Below are 24,171 nucleotides of genomic sequence, written 5' to 3'. Positions count from 1 at the left end.
AGCAGCTTCTTGGCACTGATGATCACTCCCTTGTTGAAACATTTTCTTTACTTGGCTTCATACCCACACTGGCTTTCCTCCTACCTCATTGTGTATTCCTTCTCATTCTCTTTCGCTGGGTCCTTCCTCATTTCTGAATGCTGGAAACCCCCTTGGGCTTGGTTCTCTACAATTACCCAGCCAGTCCATTGCTTTATTTTATTTTATTTTAGATTTTAAGTGATCTCCACACCCAACGTGGGGCTCTAACTCACAACCCCGAGATCAGGAGTCTCATGCTTCACTGAGTGAGTCAGCCAGGCACCCCCAGTCCCTTGTTTTAAGTACCATATCGTGGGGTGCCTGGGTGGCTCAGTCAGTTAAGTGCCTGACTCTTGATTTCGGCTCAGGTTATAATCTCACGGTTTGTGGGATCGAGCCCGAAGTCAGGCTCTGCGCTGCGTGGGATTCTCTCTCTCTCTCTCTCTCTCTCTCTGTCCCTCTGCCCTACTCCTGCTCACTCTCTCTGTTGCTCTCTCAAAATAAATAAATTTTAGGGGCGCCTGGATGGCGCAGTCGGTTAAGCGTCCGACTTCAGCCAGGTCACGATCTCGCGGTCTGCGAGTTTGAGCCCCCCATCAGGCTCTGGGCTGATGGCTCAGAGCCTGGAGCCTGTTTCCGATTCTGTGTCTCCCTCTCTCTCTGCCCCTCCCCCCGTTCATGCTCTGTCTCTCTCTGTCCGAAAAAATAAATAAAAAACGTTGAAAAAAAATTAAAAAAAAATAAATTTTAAAAACTTAAAAAAAAATAAATATCATGTCTTGTGCCCTGATGTCTGACTTGCAAGTTAAAAAGTGTTTTGTTTGTTTGTTTCTTTGTTTTTTTCTAGAGATGCTAAAGTTTGGGTTAGGCACTGAAGGAGGAGATGAGTTGGTCCTGTCCAGGGGAGAGGAGAGGTATTTTCCCTACGGGAATAGGATGAAAAGGGGTACAAAGCTGTGAAAAGGCAAACTGTGTTCAGAGAAAAGAGGGAAGTCTGGTGTGAGTTGAAAGTGTCTATCATAAGGTAGGTTGTAGCCATATCAAGAAGAACCTTGATTTACAGGTAAGGAATTTGGACTTTATACTGAAGACAATAAATAATTATCAGAGGTTCTTAAATAGGGTAGAGATGTGATCATTCATATTAAAAAATAAATAAGACTTTAGCTGGCAAGATGAAGGCCGCACTAGAAGAAGGGGAGACTGGAGCCCGGAAAGCCAATTAGAAGGCCCCTGTAATAGTCTAAGAAAGGGATTAAGGTCTGAATCACCATAGCAGCAGTGGAATGAAAAGTAGTGACAAATCCAAGGGAGATTTAGAAGTAGCATTGAGGACATGGTTATTGATTACATAGGAGCTTGGGAGCAGGGGAGAGAGACCAAGGTTGAAGTGTGATGACAGTAACTAAGCTAAAAGGGGGAAGGAGAGCAAGCGTGGTGGGGGTCATGAGTAGCATATTAAATTTGCAGTAACGGTGGGTTACCAGTGGCGAAATGCAAAGGTCTGCAGATCAGGAAAGAGGTTTAGACTGAGTGTGTAGGTTCAGAAAGCAGTGCCCAATGGTAGCTAAGTCCTCAGAATGGATGGGATATCCTGGGGAGGGTGCATGGGGACAAGAATGCCAAAGGAAAGTATGCAGACAGTTGTCAGGGGAGGAGGGGGCTGAGGAGGAACAGAAAGGGAGCTTGCGTATGGGATGGAGGAGGTCCACAAGCAACAACAGGGGGAGAGCCCTTGCGAGAGGAAATAACCAAGAGTTCTCCCTGGGGTAGGATGACTGATACCATTATGTTTGGTGATTAGATCTCACGAGCACATATTCTAGAGAATTAGAAGTCAGGCTGGAATGGATAGAGTGAAGACTCCTCTTTGAAGTTGGCTGGGAGGGAAGCAGGTAATGGCTGGGGAAAAGGGTGGAGTTGGGCAAGGTATAGGGATTTCTTTTTACGGGATGGTCGTCTTTATTACAAAAGGTTGCCGGCCGGCTTCCACCCACATATTACTACCCCACAAGGCAAACTTGTTGAGTTTTTGAGCAACTGAACATTCCATAGAGTTCAGTACATATATGGAGTGCCTGCTGTGTCTAAAGCACTGCGCTTGGCATTTTAGTGCCTAAAAACATGTGCAAGATATGGTCATGTTTTAATTTTTATTAACTGGCCCAAATCTGCCTCCTTCCAGCCACAGCTCCCTGTCTTCTGGAGCCACACACAATATAAGAAGGATCTCTTCCTCTCATTGAGGGTGGTTTTCAGCTACCTTCTGGGTATTCTCATTGAACTTTTGTGAAATAATCCAGTCTTTACGTATGCATACTTGCATAGGTGTATGTATGTATTTGGTTACCAGCTAGCAGCTCTCCTCTAGACATTCCATTGCTGTCTGTCCTTTTTAAAATGTGGCTCCCAGCGGGGCACCTGAGTGGCTCAGTCGGTTAAGCGTCCGACTTCGGCTCAGGTCATGATCTCACGGTTTGTGAGTTCGAGCCCCGCGTTGGGCTCTGTGCTGACAGCTCGGAGCCTGGAGCCTGCTTCAGATTCTGTGTCTCCTCTCTCTGCCCCTCCCCCACCTCTGCTCTGTCTCTCTCTGTCTATCAAAAATAAATAAATGTAATAAAAAAAAACTTAAAATGTGGCTCCCAGAATGAATCTCAATTTCTCTTATCTGGTATAAGCAGTGTACAAACCAGCTGGAACATTCTTGCACCTTCCCAGGACATGGGTTTTCTGTTAATGCCATCTGAGACTGTATCAGTATTCTGATAGTACCAATACTTACTCATAGTACTTCACAATCAACCCACATCCTGAGATCTTTTGCACCTGAAATGTTAATAAAATAGGTCTCATAATTCTTGTATTTATACAGTTGACTTTTTTTTTTTCAACGTTTATTTATTTTTGGGACAGAGAGAGACAGAGCATGAACGGGGGAGGGGAGAGAGAGAGGGAGACACAGAATCGGAAACAGGCTCCAGGCTCTGAGCCGTCAGCCCAGAGCCCGACGCGGGGCTCGAACTCACGGACCGCGAGATCGTGACCTGGCTGAAGTCGGACGCTTAACCGACTGCGCCACCCAGGCGCCCCTATACAGTTGACTTTTTAAAGCCAATTGCAGAAGTTTGTTTCCCACTAAATACTATATTTTTCCATTTCGTGTGTTTATATATATATGTGTATATATATATATATATATATATATATATATGTATCTCTCTCTATATATATTAACGTTTCTTTATTTTTGAGAGAGAGACAGACAGACAGTGTGAGTGGGAGAGGGGCAGAGAGAGAGAGATGGAGACACAGAATCCAAAGCAGGCTCCAGGTTCTGAGCTGTCAGCACAGAGCCCGACGTGGGACTCGAGCTCATAAACAGTGAGATCATGACCTGAGCCAAAGTTGGATGCTTAACTGACTGAGCCACTCAGGCCCCCCTTACGCTTTGTTTTTATTAGCCAGTAATAAAAAGAGCAAGGGCTTAGGAGTCAGGCAGGTGTAAATTTGAATTCTGGTTTTGTTAGGTAGCTCGTGACCTTGGTCATGTCGTGCTCGCTCTGGCTCAACTTATCAGTGAAAATAGGGATAATCATAACTACATTGCAAAGTGGTTCTTTGCAAGAAGAGGCTTACAAGAGGCAGTACAGTACCTAATATATCACGAGGGCTCCATAAACGTTGGTTTTCTCGCCTTCGTTCTCTTCCATTTTCTCAGCATTGTGTTCTTAGCAGAACTATGCCTTTTAAGTTGTCACTCAAGACTAAGAAATCTTCCTTTTATTTTGTTTAATTATTTATTTTTTTGTTTGTTTTTATTATTTGTTTGCTTGTTTTTAAGTAGGCTTCATGCCCAGCACAAAGTCCAATGTGGGGCTTGAACTCATGACCCTGAGATCAAGACGTGAGCTGAGATCAAAAGTCAAATGTTCAACTAACTGGATGGGGGAGCCATCCACCTACCCCATAGTTATCTTATTTTTTTTAAATTAAATCTTCCTTTTAAAAGAAAAAAGTAAGTTGAGCAGAACAGGGAGGAGCCCAGGACCAAAAGAATACTTTAGTCTAACAGTGGGGCATGAGGGCGCTGAGACCAGACTTGCTGTGACCGAATCCCAGCTCCACTACTGACTTGTTGTCTAATCAGAAGCATATTCATTAACCATCCTGAGCTTTGTTTCCTCATCTGCAAAATGGGGATGATGGCAGGGCTTGTGTTTCTGGGTGTTGGGGAAGATCAACTGAGATGGTAGATGGAAAGTACTTTTGCACAGAACTTGCACATGCTAAGTGGTAGAGTTCTCATTACCCACTTAGAAACCTCCAGGTAAATAATGTATTTAAACTCTTAAGTGAAATGACTGTGTTAAATGGCTTGCATATGTTAGTTTCTTATACACAATGCCGAATTGCTGAGCCAATTTGAACCAACAGAATGCTTGAACCAATTTTCATGCCCAATATTGTATGATGGTGCTTATTTCCCTGTATCTTTAGCCACTCAACGTACCATTTTAAAGTTCTCGACAACTTGCTAGTCGTAAAGACATCTGGTTTTACCTTGATCAGTGTCTCTCTAATTATTAGTGAGGTTGGACTGCTTTCCTTTTATTTTTTTTTAAGTTTATTTATTTTGAGAGAGAGAGAGTACACGCGTGCACGTGTGTGAGTGGGGTGAGGGGCAGAGAGAGGGAGACAGAGAATCCCAAGCAGGCTCCTAGCTGTCAGCACAGAGCCTGATGTGGGGCTTGATCTCACAAACTTTGGGACCATGATCTGAGCTGAAATCAAGAGTCAGATGCTTAACCCACTGAGCCACCCAGGTGCCCCTGGACTGTTTTCATTTTAATTGACCAACTGAATTTTTTTTTTTGCCTTTTCATGTTCTTTACCCATTTTTTTCCGAGAGGTAGTCTTCTTATAAGTTTGCAAGAACACTTTATATATTAAGGATACTACTCTTTGTCATGTCTATATTTATATATATATTTATATATATTTTTATATATTGTATATATTATATATATTTTATATATATGTTTACATATATATAATATGTTTATATATATATTTTATATATATGTTTATATATTTTTTATATATATGTTTATATATATATTTTATATATATGTTTATATATATTTATATTTATATATATGTCATATATAATTGCAAAGTTCTAGAATCTCTCATTTATCTGTTAATTTTGTTTGTGGTACTGTTGTATCTACATAAATGTAAGTGTTGTAAGTAGTCAAATCTATAAATATCTTTCTTTTATAAACTATAAGCCTTTACTTCTTTGCCCATGAAGGCCTTTAACATGTTAAGACCAAGATGTGCTAATATCACATCTTTTCAACACTATTAACTTCTTTTATATGGCCATTTTTCACATTTAACGTTTTAACCCATCTGAAATGCATTCCATTCCTTCTTAGTCATGTTTATTCATTCTTTTGAATAAAAAAAAAATGCTTTGGTTTCAAGAAACAGCAAATTTAACTCAAATTGGCTTAAACAAAAAAAATATTTATTGGCTCCCGTAAGTGAAAAATTCAAAGGCTTCAGGGTCATGATTCCCACGTGGTTTACACAATGTGGAGAGTACCTGAACACTCCCTTTCATTTATGTGCTTTAATCCCTGGTGATAGCTCCATTCTCAACAGACCCTCCCCTTGAGGCTCCAAGATGGTGGACAAGAACCCCCAGCGTTAAAATCTCGTGCATCCAACTCCTGAAGAAAATGATCTTCGTTCTGGCATTTCCAGCCCGAATCCTGACCTTCTCCTTCAGTGGACCGACTTAGGTCACATACCCATACCTGAAGTAGTCACTGTGACCAAGAAAATGAAATTCTTTGATTGGCTTAGTCTGGAACACATGCTCTACCTCCCAGAGATAAAGGGAGAGTCAGCTTTCCCAGGGCTACGCGGATGTCCCCAAGGAAGCAGCTGCTGGGAAAGGGGAATGCGTTTGAGAAGGAAAGTAAGGTAAGGACTATATTTTTGAATATCAAGATTATTGTTTTTAATAGGCAATGAGAAATTCTTGGGGCACCTGGGTGGCTTACTCGGTTAATGCCTCCGACTCTTGGTTTTGGCTCAGATCATGGCCTCACAGTTTGTGGGTTCGAGCCCTGCGTCCGGCTCCGCGAGGACAGTGCAGAGCCTGCTTGGGATTCTTTTTCTCTCTCTCTCTCTACCTATCCCTCTCTCTCTCTGTCTTCCCCTGCTTGTGCTCTCTCTCAAAATAAATTAATTAAAAATTTAAAAAAAAGAAAATGAGAAATTCTCTGCCATTTAAAAACTCATTTGTTGGGGCGCCTGGGTGGCTCATTCGGTTAAGCGTCTGACTTCAGCTCAGGTCACGATCTCGCAGTCCGCGAGTTCGAGCCCCGCGTAGGGCTCTGGGCTGATGGCTCAGAGCCTGGAGTCTGCTTGCGATTCTGTGTCTCCCTCTCTCTCTGCCCCTCCCCCGTTCATGCTCTGTCTCTGTCGCAAAAATAAATAAACATTAAAAAAAAAAACTCACTTGTTTCATCACTATTAATATGGTAGACACTAAGAATTAAAAATCATGAAAAAACATGGTCCCTTCCTCAAGTGCTAAACTCTTTACATTCAAGCTACATAGGGACCATCTGGGTACATCACACTTTGTAAAGGTCTAATCATGATGGTTGGAACAATTTCCGTCATGGCCAAATGATCTATAGGTTCTATGAAATTCTTCTTTAATATGGATTCTGTAGACCGGGTGGAAATAGACCACATCCTCCACTCTCCCCTGTATTTATTCTGGTAAAACCATTGTCTTATGGTCATTTTGTTCTCTTTTTTTTTTTTTTTTCAACATTTATTTATTTTTGGGACAGAGAGAGACAGAGCATGAACGGGGGAGGGGCAGAGAGAGAGGGAGACACAGAATCGGAAACAGGCTCCAGGCTCTGAGCCATCAGCCCAGAGCCCGACACGGGGCTCGAACTCACGGACCGCGAGATCGTGACCTGGCTGAAGTCGGACGCTTAACCAACTGCGCCACCCAGGCGCCCCTGGTCATTTTGTTCTCTGGTTATTCATTTGCACTATTCTTTGCCTTTTTTTTTTTTTTAATTCAGGGTTTTATTGATATCACTTTGCAATGTCTTTTCCTAGTTTGAGACCCCAGATCTATATCTTGATCTAAACATTTTCTATGTTGGACCCTGGAGCACCGAGGCTCTACGCTGATCACAGCAGTGATTCAGAACGTAAGACACAGCAGTGCCCACAACTATGAGCCAGGCACAGTTCAAAATGTCCTGCCCAAGACAAGCCGTCCTCCATCCCACCCCATGGATGGGATTCGTGCTCTTATAAGAAAAGACACAAAAGAGATGATCTCTCTCTTTCTATGTGTGTACAGATACACAAGAAGATGGTTATCTGCAAACTAGGGAATGCCTCTTACCAGACACCAGAGCTGCTGGTGCCTTGATCTTGGACTTCTTACCTCCAGAACTGTGAGAAATAAATGTTTTTTTGTTTAAGTCACCCAGGCTATGGTATTTATTATGGCAGCTCGAGCTAAGACGTCATCCCTTCCCCCTCTGTGACATGCCTATAAATTGACTAAGCCTCTGTGGGCCAGCAATAGCTCTTTTTACTCCCTCTTAGATGTTTTGACCATGGTTTTCCTCTCTTGTCTCAGTCCCGTCTCTAATATTTTCGACACTTCTATTCTACATTAGTGCTTATCAGCCCTCCTCTGCTCCCCTCCATAGGGCGAAACATTTTTGAATGGGGCCTCTAAACTGCTTTCTGATCTCTCCTACCTTTGGCGGCCAGCATTGCCCCTGCCAGGACACAAAGTGGACCCTTCATCTGCTGAGCGTGATTGATCCCAGCAGAGCTACGTGAACAAACCGCCATTTAAGAAATTCTATTCTCGGGCACCTGGGTGGCTCGGTGGGTTAAGTGTTGGACTCTTGGTATCAGTTCAGGTCATGATCTTGCGGTTCTGAGATCGAGCCCCACGTCAGGCTCCATGCTGAATGCCGAGTGCAGAGACTGCTTGGGATTCTCTCTCTCCCTCTTTCTGCGCCTACCCTGTGTGCATGCATGCCCTCTGTCTCTCTCTCTCTCTCTCTCTCTCTCTCTCTCTCAAATAAATAAATAAATAACCATTAAAAAAAAAGAAATTTGAAGACCAATTTATTGGCTGATGTACCACCATTGAATTACTGTTTTTAGAACCCTCCTCCAAAACACTACCACATTAAACATATATACTGAAGATACATTCTCCTGCTTCAAATATAAAAGATGTGAGAGGAGAAAGTTTGTACCTTACAATCTAGGAAATGCTGTAGTTGAATGACTGTGTTTTTCAAATATCAGTATTAGATGGTCTTCCACATTCAACAGCACTTCATTATTCTTCTTCATTATTATTATTATTATTATTATTATTATTATTCATTATTATTCTTATTACAAACATAAGCAAAAAACAAACAAAAACCCATTAACTGTCTTCAGTACTATTTCCAGATCCTAGTTGTCTCTGGACATTAGCTCTCTTGCATTCTCTTCACAGACCTGAGCCCTTCCTTGGAACAAGGCCCTACTCCTGCTTTCTGTACGTGTCCTTTAAACATATGAGCTTATCGGAACACTTCTGGAGCAGCCACATTGATCATATTTATTTGTCACTTATTTTTTAAATAAATTGTATTTACTTTGAGAGCGAGAGTGCAAATGGGGGAGGGGCAGAGACAGAGGGAGAGAGAGGATACCGAACAGGCTCAGTGCCGCCAGCGTTGAGCCTGATGTGGGGCTCTGTCCCACCAACTGTGAGGTCACGAATGACCCGAGCCGAAATCAAGAGTCGGGCACTTAACAGACTCAGCCCACGTTGATCTTTCTCACATGCTCCCTTTTCTTCATTGAAATCACCTGTTGTATAAAAATTTAAATTTCTTTTTAAAAAATTTTTAATGTTTGTTTTTGAGAGAGAGAGAGAGAGAGAGAGAGAGAGCGCGAGAGCAAGCATGAGTGGGGGAGGGGCAGAGAGCGAGGGAGACACAGAATCCGAAGCAGGCTCCAGGCTCTGAGCTGCCAGCACAGAGCCTGACGCGGGGCTCGAACTCATGAATCGTGAGATCATGACCTGAAGTCAGACACTTAACCGACTGAACCACCCAGACGCCCCGAAATTTAAATTGCAAGTCATTTTACTCCTCTTTCACCTTCTTTCCTAGTTCCTGGCCAGACAGAGCCTTGTGCCTATCTTTTCTCTTAACTTGCTCAAGTCTTCTTTGTGTCAGGTTAGCAAGTGCAGAATTGCCTTCGCTGGCTATTACAAGTTCAAGGATGCTGTGGTCACTTATTTTAAGTTGCATGTCACTTCTACTTCACCAACGCATTCTTCTTAGGTGGTGAGAATTAAGCATAGAATAGTACCTCTTCTAAGTAATTTAGATTTAAGTCATGCCAACTTTATTTGATACTCTTTTCACCAGAATGAGCTTGTCAGTGGATGTTGAAGTCCTTCATTACCCCTGTATCATGCCCCTCTGCCAATAAGTGTGTCATTTGTATTGGGAAAGCGTTATTAATGTTGCCATAACAGGATCGCAAGGCTTGACAACGCACGGCCAGTGGAGAGAGAGTATAAGCCAAGACTGGGGTGGGGAGTACTCCCCGGGGCATGGGCTGCGAATACAGAAGCTGGCTTGGATTAGGGCAGCTAGGCTCCTCAAGCCTGGTGTCTCTTACCAAGGTAAAGTTCAAGAAGCTATTAATACTAGGCAGTCCAGCATGAAGGGCAAGGCCAATGTGTACCATAGTTTTAAGGAGATCACAAGCAGGGGTATGGGCATCTCTAGGGAAGAGATACACTAATAATGTCAGTGTCGTGGTAAAGAAGGGCAGGATTCAGGAAGGGGTCCCAAATCTACAGGAAGACCGGGATGCAAGGCAAAATGACCAGAGACTGAAGGTGTGGAGGTCAAGGTGGAAGCCCCAAATTGGATAAACGCAGGAATGGAAGGCAGGATAGGAGCAATCTACAGCTGTGTCTGAGGCTCACAGCTGACCAGACTGGAAGAAAGCACGATGCTGGGGCTGATACGGGTGACACGCTTTGTCCCCAGTCAGAATGGTGTTTAAGTATCGGGAGATCAGGGAGCTAGACCCCCCTCTAAGGTGGAGCTCCTTAGACAATCCAGCACTGGTCACCAGGAAAGGCAAAGATACAGCTGCTTTACTGTATGCTCCAGTGACAATGTCACTTCTGCTTTTATTTTCACCCAAATCTTCTCTACCAGGCATTAACCCTCAGGCTTGTGGGTTTCTATTTGTGTTCAGAAGTTTTTAACTCACAAGGTTACTCTGCTTTGCCTCCGATTGTGTGCTTTTCTTTCGAGCAAATTGTATAGCTTCATGTTGGTGGAATACAACTACAGCTACTATTTACTGATTATTTACCACCTACCAGGTACCACACTAGCTGATTTACATACACGAGTTTATTTAATCCCCACGACATCCTTGAAAGGCAGGTATTACTATCTCTCTCTTAAAAAAGAGGAAACTGAGGCTTATAAGGTTTATGTAATCAGCCCAAGGTCACACATCTGGGACACAAAGGGGCTTGGATTTAAACTTAGTTTTGTCTAACGACGTGTCTATGTGTTGCTAAAGTGGCTACATTTGTTCCATGATACATCCAAACAATTCTCATTGGCACCTATTAGCTACTGGATTTTTCATCTTCCTAAGTATCTACCCATCTACCTGATTCATCTATCTTCTTTTATCTCAAATTCCGTAGCGCTCCGTACTGCACTATCTAAGAAGCAGATCATTAATAAGTACTTACTGAATGAATTAATGCAGTTTAAAAACATGATTAGAACTACCATGTCCTCTCTCGTTTGGGTATTCAGAGTCAAGTAGCAAGACTTCATCAGTTTGCTTTACCAAAATACCACATCCGTACACATTTGTTCATTACAAGGAAGAAGAGGGGCAAAGTCTTAAATCAGTACTGAACTAGGGAGACATATGTTATTCCCAAAGAAATCAGACGTGGGCAGATGTGTTTGTATGTTCAAATAAATTTGAGACGTTAAAATAAACGGGTATACAAAAAACGGATTATCGTCTTCAGAAGTCTGAATCTGAAAATCTTGCTTGTGACATGATTTTCACATTTCTCCAAATCCAAGGTTGCCAGACTACTGTCCCTAAGCCAAATCCAGCACACCCCTTGTTTTTGTGTAGCCTGTGAGCTACGAATGGTTTTCCCGGTTTTAAGTAGCTGAGAAAGACTTTTTAAAAAGATGATATTTTGTAACACGTGACAATTACATGAAATGCAAACCTCAGGGTCCACAAATAAAGTTTAATTGGAATACAGCCATCCTCGTTCACTTATGTATGGTCTGTGACTGGTTTCACACTACAGTGGCAGACTTGAGTAGTTGGGACAGAGACTGTATGGCCCACAAAGCCTAAAAGATTTCCCATCTGGTCCTTTACAGAAAAAGTTTGCTAACCCTTGGTCTAACTGAATAATACAGGATGTCATAACATTTTAAATATTGTTTAAACTACACCTATTATTTTAGTTTCTAATTCAAGGACACTAGACTGAAAGGTGATGACATCTCTTTTGCTATGTAGAAGGTTTCCATGTTCTCAGGATAAGGTCAATCTCCTTTGGTAGCCCTACAGCCTCTCTTGACAACGGTAGCACCTTTCTGTAGGAATGGTAACAGACCAAGAAGCTGGTGGTTTCTCTAAGAGGTGATATATCTCTTCCTGCTAAAAGTCATCTTTCTCTTTGATGGAAAACTGGGGCTGGGTATCCTTGTGAGTGGTTACAGTGTGTTACAGAACTGTAGTGGCACCGAAATGGATTCTCCAGACTCCATCAACTGATTCAAGGTGGTATGATGGGGTCAGATAGACGAGGAAAAGCAAATTGCTCTTTTTGTCATCACCCAGGACCTAAATAAAGACAAAAATGACTCAGAATGACCAGACACAGGTGAATATTACTTATCAGAATGTTTTTAGGAGGCACTTAACATCACAACAACATGGCACTCTGAGAGCTCAATCGATGTGATGGCTCAAGAGCAAAACCAAGGGAAGAGAACTTCCTTATTTTTTCTGAGATCAAGTTTGGTTTGCAATAATGTTTAAGGGAATATGTCTTATTTATTTAATTTTTGAGACCCAAGGATACATTCTATTATCTTTCCGTATCTCTGCCTTTTTTCTCTCTCTTCCTGTAACCTTGTGTCTCTCTTTTTTCAATGTAACAAAAGTTTATTGGTCACTTATTATGTGTGAGGCACAGGACAAGGATTTATGAGAGAAACAAGTGAGAGTGAACTTTATGGACCTTTTGGCAGCATTTAATATGAGTTGATCCCCCTTAACATATTATTCTCTTAGTTTCTTTGGTCCCATAGTCTCCTGGTTTTATTTTTCTGGTTTCTGATTTTCAATCTCTATTGCCATCTCTTTCTTTGTGTCCAATCTTTAAATGACCAGAATTTAGTCCTGGGTCTATTTTTTTTAATTCTGTCTACCACCCTTAGTCAGTCTTCTCCCCAATTTATAAATCCAACCCTAGCAGCTCTCCTGAGCTTTGGACCCATATCACAAGTCTGCAGTAGACATCTGTACTCACACAGAACTTTGGTCTTCCCCTATAATTTTGTTACCACACCAAGATTCTTGTGTTTCCTTTCTATCTTGGAAAATGACACCTCTGCTCATGCACCAGATCTTGGAAAGACACTACCTCCCTCCCCACAACCCCTCCATTTCCCTTCAATCATCAAATTCTTTAAAATAACTCTCGACTCTGGTCATTTTTCTTCCTGTGAATGTTGCCACTATAGTCTGAGAAACCATCATGTCTCACATGAATCTGAAATAATATATCCCCAGCTGGTCTCTCCACATCTGCTCTTGTCCTGCTCTGTTTTATCTTCTCACAGATAATGTCTTTCAGGCAAAAAAAAAAAAATACATACATCATATATATACATATACATATATATATATATATATATATATATATATATATGATCTTTTGACATCAGTCTACCTAGAACTACCTCACAATTTTTAACAGCTACCTATCACTCACTTATATAATGTACCATGATTTACTTAACCACTTTTCTCTCTTATTTATTTATCTATTTATTTATTTGAGGAAGAGAGAGAGAGAGAGAGAAAGAGAGAGAGAGAGCGGGGGGAGGGGGTAAGGGGCAGAGGAAGAGGAAGAGCATGGAACCCGACATGGGGCTCAATCCCATGACCCTGAGGTCATGGTATGAGCTGAAATCAAGAGTTGGATGTTCGACCAACTGGGCCACCCAGGAGCCCCTCCTTAACCACTTCTCTGTCGATGGACATGTAAGCAATTTCCAGTCTTTAACTATGGTAATTAATGCTCCAGTGAAGACCCTACAAGAGATATCCTTCAAGGTCTGTGTGAGTAAATCTACTGGACAAATACAGAAAAGTGGAATATCTAAGTCAAAGGCTTTGTACATTTAAGAATTTGATAAATACTGCCAGGTGGCTCTCCACAGACATGGTACTAACTGACCGCGTAAGCGAGTGCCTGCTTCCAATCCTGGCCAAGTATACTATTAAACATTTTGATTGGTGTCAGCCTGATATGTAAAAAATACACCTCACTGCAGTTATAATTTGCATACCTCTTGTTAAGGGAGAACATTCCTTGATTTGTCATCCTTTGACCCAGTTTTCCAACATCCAAAGATATTTTCTTATTGATTGATAGGAGTGCTTTGAGTTCTTAAATAATCTGATTTCTACGTCCTTTCAGGTATCCTAGTGTTTTTTAAAAGCCACACTTCAGCCAATTTTTTTTTAATAATAAGTAATTGGTGGCGTATAAGGTCCATTATGGGGAGCGCATATGAAGAGCTCACATGTAGAGGTCATGAATTGATTTGCAGAAGCCCTGACTTCCTGAAAATAGCTGGACAAGACAGTCTTACATGCATACCTGTTTTAGTTCATTTAATTTTACTAACAGCCCTGTGAGGCACGTGTTATTATAAACCACAAAGTGAAGTTCAGAGACTGTGAATGTCCAGGATCACACAGCTAGAAAGTTGTCGACTTCGGGAATCTTAAGAGCATAGTAATCCATCATCACTCGTGGATCATTCCTCAACCACACGAGGCTCGGATCCTTGATGCCTTTAATTTCTAATAATTATTGATCCTCTCTTTCTCTTTCTATAAACATCCTATGAACATTTCTGAGGGCCTATGAAATGCCAGGAATCTCCACGGGCATTACATTTCAAAGGGGTTATCAGCTATAAGCAAAAACAAAGAAACAAACAAATAAACAAAAACCTTAATAGTGATCAAGTTTTGCCCCTACGAAATAAATACAAAGGATGATTGGGAAGGTGGACAGAGAAGGATACTTTCATCAAGGTGGTCAGGCAGGGCCTCTTTGAGGAGGTGATATTTAAACAGATTGGAACGACCAAAAGAGTGTTCTAGGAAAAGGAGTAGAAAAAAGGTCATCGCGATTGAAGTCAGGGGGCAGTGGCGGGAGAGGAGATTGAAGAGGGAGTCTGGGATGCTGCCTAAGGCTTTGCAGGCCAGCAAAGGAGTCTGGACTAGATTCCAAGTGCAATCCGAAGACATGGAAGGATTCTAAGACGAGAAGTGATATGACATGATTTATGTCACTTTAGCTGTGAGGAACAGGGATAAGAGTAGAAGCAGGAAAACCAATTAGAATGCTATTATACGAGACCGGAAGATGACATCTGACAGGGGGTGACAGTGGAGGTAGAATGAGACTGATTTTGGAAATGTTTTGGAGGTAGAGTTGACCCACATTCTTCATGGACTGGATATGAGAACTGAGGAAAAGAGAAGAACCACAAGGAGCTACGTGTTTTTTTGGCTTGAGGAACCGGTGCACGGTGATGACATTTAGTTTGGAGGAGAAGGCTGCAAGAATGAAGAATTGAGTATCACTGTATCATTTCCTTATTTCTTTATGCAGCCTCTACCTCACAGACCACGATTTCACTCTTTTGTTAAATTTTAAATTAATTTTTAAAATTTACATCCAAGTTAGTTAGCATATGATGCAACAATGATTTCGGGAGTGGATTCCTTAGTGCCCCTTACCCATTTAGCCCATCCCCCCTCTCACAGCCCCTCCCGTAACCCTCTGTTTGTTCTCCATATTTAAGAGTCTCTTCTGTTTTGTCCCCCTCCCTGTTTTTATATTATTTTTGCTTCCCTTCCTTTATCTTCATCTGTTTTGCACCATGATTTCACTCTTTTCCCAATACCTTTATTTTCCTTCTCTACTTGCCCTGGCCTCTTTCTTATCCCAAACAGCCACTTCTACCTATTTCCTCTACCCCCATCCTCTCCTCAATCCCATGCAATCTGTTGCTATCCCCCCTCTATCCCAATAAATTCCTTCTTGCCAAACACAATGACCTCCTTGTTCTGAAATCCAAGTCCTCATTTTTCTTGACCTTTCTCTAGCGTTTAATACTGTTGACATTTCCTCCCTTGGCTCCTCTGAAATGATTTGTTTCTGGTCCTTCTAACCTTTATGGATGTTCTTCCCCTGTATCTTTGTTTCCTTACTTTTTCTTTGCCTCACCTTTGAAATGCTGGCATTTTCTTAGGGTTCCAGAGTAGGTCCTCTTTTCCTCTTACTCTGTACCTTTTCTTTTGGGGGTTTTATCTACTTCCATGAGCTATCACTTATTCTGATGTCCCCAGTGTAGCTCTCTCTCCTGGGTTCTAGACTCTCCTGTTCAATTACATAATAGAATTATGTTCTAGACTCTCCTGTTCAATTACATAATAGCTTCACTTTGATATCTTGTGGACATTTCAAACGCAACATGTTTAAAATCAAACTACTTACCTTCCCTCCTCCACTTAGTGTTTGTTCTTCCTGAAGTCTCCATCTTAGCAAATGGTATCATGATCCTCCCATTTACCTAAGCCATAAATCTCCTATTCCTTGATCTTGCAAATATAATCAATAATAAAATTCAGTTGGTTCTATGTCTTTGATAGTCCTCGAATCCTTCCCTTCTCTCCATTTCCATTCTTGCCCCCTATATTTTGATGTTTCTCATTTCTTTCCTGTAATACTAAAACAACCGCCTAAGTAGTCTCTCTGCTCACGGTGTTAATCACACTAATAAATTCTCCAAACTGGAGAATTTCTAAAGTGGACAATCTTGATCCCCTCAGCGTGCTCCTTGATCTCCTCAATGTCTCTCCATGGGCCTTGGGATAAGTTGAAACCTCTTAGGAAGAAATAAAAGACTTTTCCCCGTATAAGACCTTGCTGATCTTTCTGGGTATGTCCTTTAGAACCTCTGCCAAGCATTCATACAATGCATTTACTGAGAATCTACTATTTGCTGGGCACTGCCTTTCACCTTCAACTCTCTGTGCACAACTTTAAAAAAAAATTTTTTTTTAATGTTTATTTTTGAGAGAGAGAGAGAGTGAGAGAGACAGAGTGTGAGTAAGGGAGGGGCAGAGAGAGAGGGAGACACAGAATTGGAAGCAGGCTGCAGGCTCTGAGCTGTCAGCACAGAGCCCCATGCAGGGCTCGAACTCACAAACCAGGAGATCATGACCTGATCTGAAGTCATTGCCTAACCGACTGAGTCACCCAGGCACCCCCACAACTTTTACCAGGACTCTACACAGAGTACGTTCTCTGCCTAGAAAACATTTCTCTTTAACTTGCCCACTTGTCTGGATACTTCTGTTTATCCTTCCAAACTCGCTTCCAAATTCATCTTCTCTGGTAAGTTCTGTCAGGGTTAGGCACCCCTCTAATAAGCTCCCTGTTGATGTTATCTCACTGTTGTGTGATCAACCGTGTCCTCATCTGTCTCCTTGTTACACTATAAGTCCTTTATTTATTTAAAAAAATTTTTTTTCAACGTTTTTTTAAATTTATTTTTGGGACAGAGAGAGACAGAGCATGAGCGGGGGAGGGGCAGAGAGAGAGGGAGACACAGAATCGGAAACAGGCTCCAGGTTCCGAGCCATCAGCCCAGAGCCCAACGCGGGGCTCGAACTCACGGACCGCGAGATCGTGACCTGGCTGAAGTCGGACGCTTAACCGACTGCGCCACCCAGGCGCCCCTATAGGTCCTTTAGAACAGGCTGTGCTCTTCATCTTTGTATTCCCAGTGCTTAACACAGTACCTGGCACACGGCAGGCACGCAATCGTGAATGAATTAAAGCGGCAGAGCTAGGTTTCAGAGTCAGGTCTCTTCTCTGTGGCACAAATCTCACCCTTCTTCTTGCTACATCTTCAATCTGAAAAATTTGAAAACCTGGGATAGGTGTATTTTTTCCTATCATTAATTAAAATATAGACAAATAGATTATTAGCGCCATGAGGATTCAGTTGACTATTTATTTCTTGTTTAGCTCTTCCTCATCACTCCACGGTTTTGTTCATCAAAGTACTTGGGTTAACTAAATCTAAAATGACCAAAACGTCTTTCCATACACTTTTACATCCTTTCTACCTCTTATCCTGTTGCTTCTACAACACCACCAAGGAAGCAGAGAGTAAGTACATCGGGAGTAAGGTTGGTTTTATTTTGGTTGTCTGGTAACTGACACTAAAAAATAATGTATCAATGGCAAATCACATCCCATCGTCCCTTCCCCCAAGGTCTCTATGGATGGGCGTTCAAGTTCCAGTGTTAAAATTTAACATTGCAAAATCCAGCTAAAATTGAAATGTTTATGTAGTGACTTCAGTATAATCACAGAACTTTGCAAACGGAAGGAAGCTTAGAGATCTTTAGTCTAGCACTTTCATCAAGCTTCTGTGAGGAAACCAATGCTGGGAGACCTAGAATGGCTTGCCCAAGGTCAGCCGGTCTAAAGGAGGGGTAGGGGCAAATTTCCTGACTTCCAGTTGCCTGATATTTCCTCTAAGCACCCTTTTATTTTCCATCTAAACAAATCATCCACACCAGAACCCACCTATTCACACAGTGTGTATTTTTATGATATCGCCTTTGTAGTATTCTTGTCATAAAAAGGAAGGACCTTAAAAAAGAATTCCCCCGTCTTGTCCAGGGGGAATTGGTAAAAGAGACAATTAGTACAGAAAGTAACGGGTTCCTATTTTGCAGGGTAGCCCTGTAATCACACTCTGTTCTCTGAGCGCCCCAATGCTAACCCAACCTTATTTGTGCTCCCAGGGCCCGGATTCCATTCAATTTCATGCGTTATTTAGTCTAAATGATCTCCACAGCTTCCATGTGTATTTTCTGAGCTTCATTTTAGAAATATCATACTTAAATCTACTCTCTACTTGAGTTTGTTTTAGTTCTGATGCTGAGGAATGAGGATTCTGGGTAAAAGAAATAAAGGTGATAGATTTTTGTAAGCCTTTCATCTCAAGAATGGTTTTCTCAAATGGCAACTGGCAGTCTAATTTATTCCTCAAATGATGACGTTTTCCATGGGAATTAGAATTTAATTGGGATAATTTGTTTTCACAGACAGCAGAGATTTCTTTCCAAGAGTTTTCAGTTTGATAATGTTTTACCAGCGAGTGCACGGAGACCAAATATAAACCAGTTCTGAGAAACAGGAAGTGAACCTGACTGGTCTAGTGTGCATGTCCCTGGCAGTGACGCAAATACAGAAATCAAATTAGGAAAACAAGATATGTGGGTGTGAGGCAATCAATAATAATCCAGGATGCTACAACGCAGGGAAGAACGCCTTTAACCGAATGCCACTCATTTTAATAACACCCTGAGAAGTTTGATTTCCACTGAACATGCTAGGGGTTCGGAGCAGAATGAGCTTGGGTTCCCTAGCAACAGCATGTGCTTTTGAGACCGTCATTAGCCTTTCAGTTAATCCCGCCAACCCCTTACTTCTAAATGTATGACTGACATTAAAAAAAAGAGAGAAAGAAAGAAAGAAAGAAAGAAAGAAAGAAAGAAAGAAAGAAAGAAAGGAAGGAAGAAAGAAATGGTATTTCAGAAAGTGCTTTGAAATTTCCAGGAGCAAAATGGAAAAGAATTAAAAAAAAAAAAAAAGTTGTCCTGAGAATTGTATCAGGTAAAAGATGTTCGTCGGTGCCCAGCCTTTCCCCACATTCACTGCTCTCAATTCTGTTTCTGAATCTCCTGTTGGAGGGGAAATGGTTGAGAGTTTAGGGCAGTCCCCTCATGCAACATCAGTCCCAGTCTGAAAGTGGGGTGAGTAGTGGGGTGGCAGTTTGTGTGGGGCGGAGGCTGGGGGGTGGGTAAGTGGGATGGGAGGGAATAAAACACAGAGGTTTCTTTCCCCATTTTATGCAGATTACATTATCCTGGTCGGAGGAGCTTGGGGAAGGAGGGTGGTGAGGGGGAATGAAGCTATTTTTCCTATTGATTGTTTAATTGCACCAGAGGCTGTTTGTCCGAGGCCCCTGGCCAAGAGCATTATTTTGGTGGCTAAAGTGAGGCCGGGCAGGTTTCCATCCCCTTCCCTAGTTTTAAGCAAGACAACCCTTAAAGCGCAGCCGGGCTATAGGAATATGGTGTATGCTGACTTCTGCTACTCAGATGTACCCTAAAGCGCCAAGCCTGATGGGACGGTGGTTTTCAAACCCTGAATCATTGCTCTAGCTCTGTCCTGGGTTCGGGATGCACAACTCCTCTTTGTAGCCTGGGTCAACGGCGGGGCGTTATTAGAATGGTAATTATTGCTGCGTTTGGCTGGTCATCCTTATTACGGCCTGGGTCCTTTTCGACTGGACACTGGGCTCCTTCAGTTTGGCCGGGTGACTCCTAGTTCTCCCCGCCTCCCCACCTAACCCCCCCCTCCCCCCGCTGCGCGCTCCCTTCCCAAGGCGACCACCTGCGCCGCCCCACTTACCATCTGCCCCGCGGGGAGGGCCCCTCGGGGTAGCGGTGCCCTCCCTGCTCCCGGGCGGCTCTGGGGGAGCTCGATGTTTGCCTCCAGCCCTCCGCTACCGGAGAGATCAGGTTCCTCCCCTCCTCCCCCTCCAGCTCCGGCCGCCGCCGCCGCCGCCTCCTTCTTGCATGACACAGCAGAACCGCAGCTGCTGCAGCAAGTCCCAACCATCCGCCCAGGAAGCGCCGCAACCGGGACTCGGGAGGGGCAGAGGGGGGCGAGGCTGGGGCCACCGCCGAGGGGGATTCTCGCCCCCACTTTGCACCACACACTTGTTTCCCAACCCAGGGGCATGGGAACAAAATCAGGCTAAAGCCGACCAGGCCGAGCCTTTGAGGAGTGCTGGGGTTTGGCGTCAGAAGGGATGGGACCAGAGAGAAGGGTGCGAAGGAGACCCCAGTAGGGGCAGGACATTGCAGGGAAGGAAGAGGCCGAGAAGTCAAGGGCCAGGCTGTGAAGGAGAATAAAGGAGGTCAAAGAGAGGTAAGGAGGGAGAGTTGTTGAGAAGGGAGACGGAGCTGGGGGGGGGGGGTGGAGAGCTGCAGGGGAGGGAGGACCGGGAGGGAGTACTGGGGGAGGCCTGAGCTAAGTACCCAGGCAGCATGAGGGCTGAACTGGGAGGCAAGGGCACAAAAGGGGAAAGGGATGTTGGATTTAGGCATTACATAGGAAGGTAAAAATTGGGGGACATATTATGGCATTAGAAGGGATGTAGTGGAGATCATTCATCATGGCTGATGAGGTAAACTGATGAGGTGGAAAGAGAGAGAGAGTCGAGGCAAAGCCAAAAGAACGGGTGATCTTACATCCCACCCTTTAGTTTCCTGAGAAGTTTTTCCTAATTCCGCCAGTACAAACAGGGAGTTTTCCCTATAAATGGAACAGCATGAACTAAAGCATAGAAGTAGCTGTTTAGCTCAGATTTACAGCACAGGATTTCCATGGTCCACAAAAACTTTAAGGCAGAGATTTGGGATTTAAGGCATAAGCGCATAAAGGGGTGGTGATTCAGTAATCCCGAGGGCACTCAAAACTGATGTTACAGTTTCCACACAGCACTGGATTTGAATAAGTATTTCAGAGTGTTTGTTAAATGTTTCAGTTAAATGCACTGGAAATGATGACAAAATTATTGGCTGCAACTATCCTAAAAATGCACCTGCTCTTTTTCTTTCTCTCTGTACTCACGTACACACACATACGTACACACACACACACGTACACACACGTGTAATTTCGAGGGTCTAGCATGTACAGTATGATTAAGGGAAACATGTTTTTCGGTTGATTTCATTTCCTACCAAAACACACGCTACTAGCATTTTACAGCAAACCAGCTGCTTCTCACCATTTGAAACAATGTGGTCAGAAAACTAATGCAAACACTGCCACTTTGGTTTTGTTTGTACCTTCCAGGTCACATCTACGTACCTCACTTCCTGACACAAACAAGTTTTTACTGTTGTCAGCAACAAAGCCCTAATATAGCTGCGGAAGAGAAAAACTGCATTGCATTTAGCCTCCTGCAAGCATCATCAACAGTTACCGGAGGAATGTAATTCCAGAAAGCTTTAAAGCTGGTGGTGATGGTAATTATGTATCAGATGCCTGATTCTATTTCTGTTATTATTGTTTTGTCATTTCTGTTCTACCCAAGAGCTGGCTGAACTCGCAGAGAGACGAATCCAGTTTTTTCTTCTTGACTGGGTACAAAATTAATCAGACCTGATAGAAAACTCATTGCTCTTGGGGAAAATCAAGTAGGAGCCACGAAATGTCATTTTAGCAGAGCGTGGGTTTTGCGACTGTAGGAAAGGATTTGAAGACGCTCCTTCTGTTCGGTTTCCTATGTAACGAGCAAAGGCTACACGCACGCACAGACGCCACAGCTCCCGGATGCTGTGGCTCCCTTATCTGGGCTCCTGCAGCGCCAGAAGCCCCTTCGGGATGCTGCGAGGGGCTCCCGGTGGGTGGTGGTAGGAACGCTGCGGCCGCGGCCACTCCAGCCGCTGCTGCTGTTGTTGCTGCTGCAGTCACGTGGGAGCCCCTTTAAGTTTCCATAGAGAGGCCTCTCCGGTGTCACATGATGGACATGATATAATGAAACAACATTGTGGAGAGGAAAGCATTAGGGGAGCCCACGGCTACGAAAACAAGTGAGTGAGAAGAGGTGGGAGGAAGAGAAACTACGCCACCTCCCCTGCAGCCGAGCCGCACGCAGCAGCCAGCGAGAAGTGGGCGACGCCGGGGGGGAGGGGGGGCAGGGAGACGGGGTCCTCAGCCCCGGCCCGGGGACCCCGCCGCCCACCGCGGAGAGAACAACTTTTAGCCGGCAGCCTCGGCCACCGCCGCACCTGTCTCCGGAGCCTCCATCGCTCCTCGTGACGATCAAAGGGAAATTCTAGAAGAATATGCTCTACAAATATACATGCGCATCATTTTCCTCCTCGCGTCTGGCTCTGGAAGGAGGAAAGAGAAAGGGATTCTAGCGGCAGCGTGCGTTCCGCCCCAAGGTAAGTTGTGGAGGGTGGGGAGAGCCGGCCCAGCGGGACTTTGGGGTGGGAATTTTGTTCCCCGTTTAGCCCTCCCGAGGTGAACGGGGCGTCCCCTCGCTCCTGACGAGGCGGACGGGTCGGATGGTCCAGCAGAAACATTTCCACTGTGGACTGTTATTTCCTCTTTCGCACGCCCGGCGGTCCCACCCTCGGACTCCCCGGGGCCCCTGGCCTCCCCCCGGAAGGGGCGGCAGGTCACGGCCGGGATGTTCGGGAGCGGGGCGAGGGAAGGTAGGGGTTGTGGCGTTGGCCGGGAATGCCGAGGCGGTTTCGCCATGTTTGTGTTGCTAAGAGCACTTTTTTCCCCTTTGAGGTGGCTTGATGCCACATGGCTCCTCCGGAGCCGCTGCCGGGTTGAGAGAGAGAGAGAGAGAGAGAGAGAGAGAGCGCGCGAGAGAGTGTGTGTGTGTGTGTGTGTGTGTGTTTTCAATGTCCGCATTCCAGCTAATGTTGCGCAGATAAAATTCAAACTTGAGGTAAACAGAAGAGGAGGAGGAGGAGGAGGAGGGGGGGGAGGGAGGGGGAGACTGTTTCCATTTCGAGATCCCACCTCTTCACTCCGCGGAAACCAACATCCCGAATCTGGAGAACGCTTGCTGGTTTCTCCCACCTACCCCACCTTTGCTGTCGACTAGAAGTCAGGCGGCGAGGGGGAGGGTACTTATGGAGGACGCGGCGTCTGGGTTCAGAAAGGGAAAAACACCCCTGGCACTCGGGCCTGGGGCTACCTCCTCCTTTTCGCCGGGAGGGATGGAGGGTGTCTTGGGATCGCTCTGGGCCTGGGGGACGGGAGGTCGGCGCTCCCGGGCGGGGCGAGGAGGGGGTGCTTGCCCCACTCCCTCCCCTCTTACTTTCGGGGACCGGACGGTCTCGCTCCCACCCCACCCCAGGCGCAGGTTCCTGCAGGCGGGCTGGGTGGGTCTCCGGGCTTCCAGAGGGCTGGTTGCGTAGCAGGTGTGTGGTGGGCATTTCTATTTTGCAAGTCTTGCATTTGGTGGGACGACGTGGATGGACAGAGCTGCGTCTTAATTTTTTTTTTTTTTTGCAAATTAGGGAGAAAAATCAAGACGTTCCACCCCGCCCCTCCTGTTTTAAATACGGATTCAGCTCGAAGCTAGGCTGAAGGGTGAGTGGGGATGTTTAAGGGTGAGGGTGAGCTTCGTCATGTGGAAAACTAGGCTTTTGACAGCTTGTGGCCACCCCCCCCCCCCCGCCCGGGCGGAGCGCGGGCTCGGTGGTCTGACAGGGGTGACGTCCCGCGGGGTGGGAGCAGGCGCAGGGTCCCGAAGTGCGCGAGGGTCCGCAGCCCTTGTCGCGGGGGAGTGCCTGGCCACGTGAGGGTGGTCTGCGGAAACGCCGGAGCCGAGAGATGGGCGTGAAGTGCGTAGCACAGTGGTGCCGGGGGCGGACACGAAACAGCCGTGGGCGGTGGAGCGCGGAGGAGCGGAGACTCGCGCGGGCCCGGCCCCGGCCCCGGAGCCGAGGCGACCGTTTTATTCCGAGCGGCGGCCGGAGCCGGGCGCCTTCCCCGCCGGGCCGGCGTCCCGGGCGCGGGTGGGTGCGCACTTCACGGCCCTCTCCCGGGAGACC

General features: G+C 44.7%; 1 protein-coding gene across 1 annotated transcript in view; it reads right to left on the bottom strand.

The window, feature by feature from the left end:
• Positions 1-20,129, bottom strand: part of MKLN1 (muskelin 1) — a 378,358-nt gene extending 358,229 nt beyond the window's left edge. Inside the window, exon 1 of the mRNA XM_003983064.6 lies at positions 19,988-20,129. The gene's annotated coding sequence lies outside the window, so the exon portion shown is untranslated. The remainder of the gene's footprint in view (positions 1-19,987) is intronic.
• Between the last annotated feature and the right edge of the window lie 4,042 nt (positions 20,130-24,171).

This window comes from Felis catus, chromosome A2, assembly GCF_018350175.1.
Source record: "Felis catus isolate Fca126 chromosome A2, F.catus_Fca126_mat1.0, whole genome shotgun sequence".
In the NCBI taxonomy this organism is placed as follows: Eukaryota; Metazoa; Chordata; class Mammalia; order Carnivora; family Felidae; genus Felis; species Felis catus.
This window is presented reverse-complemented; position numbering and strand designations above follow the sequence as displayed.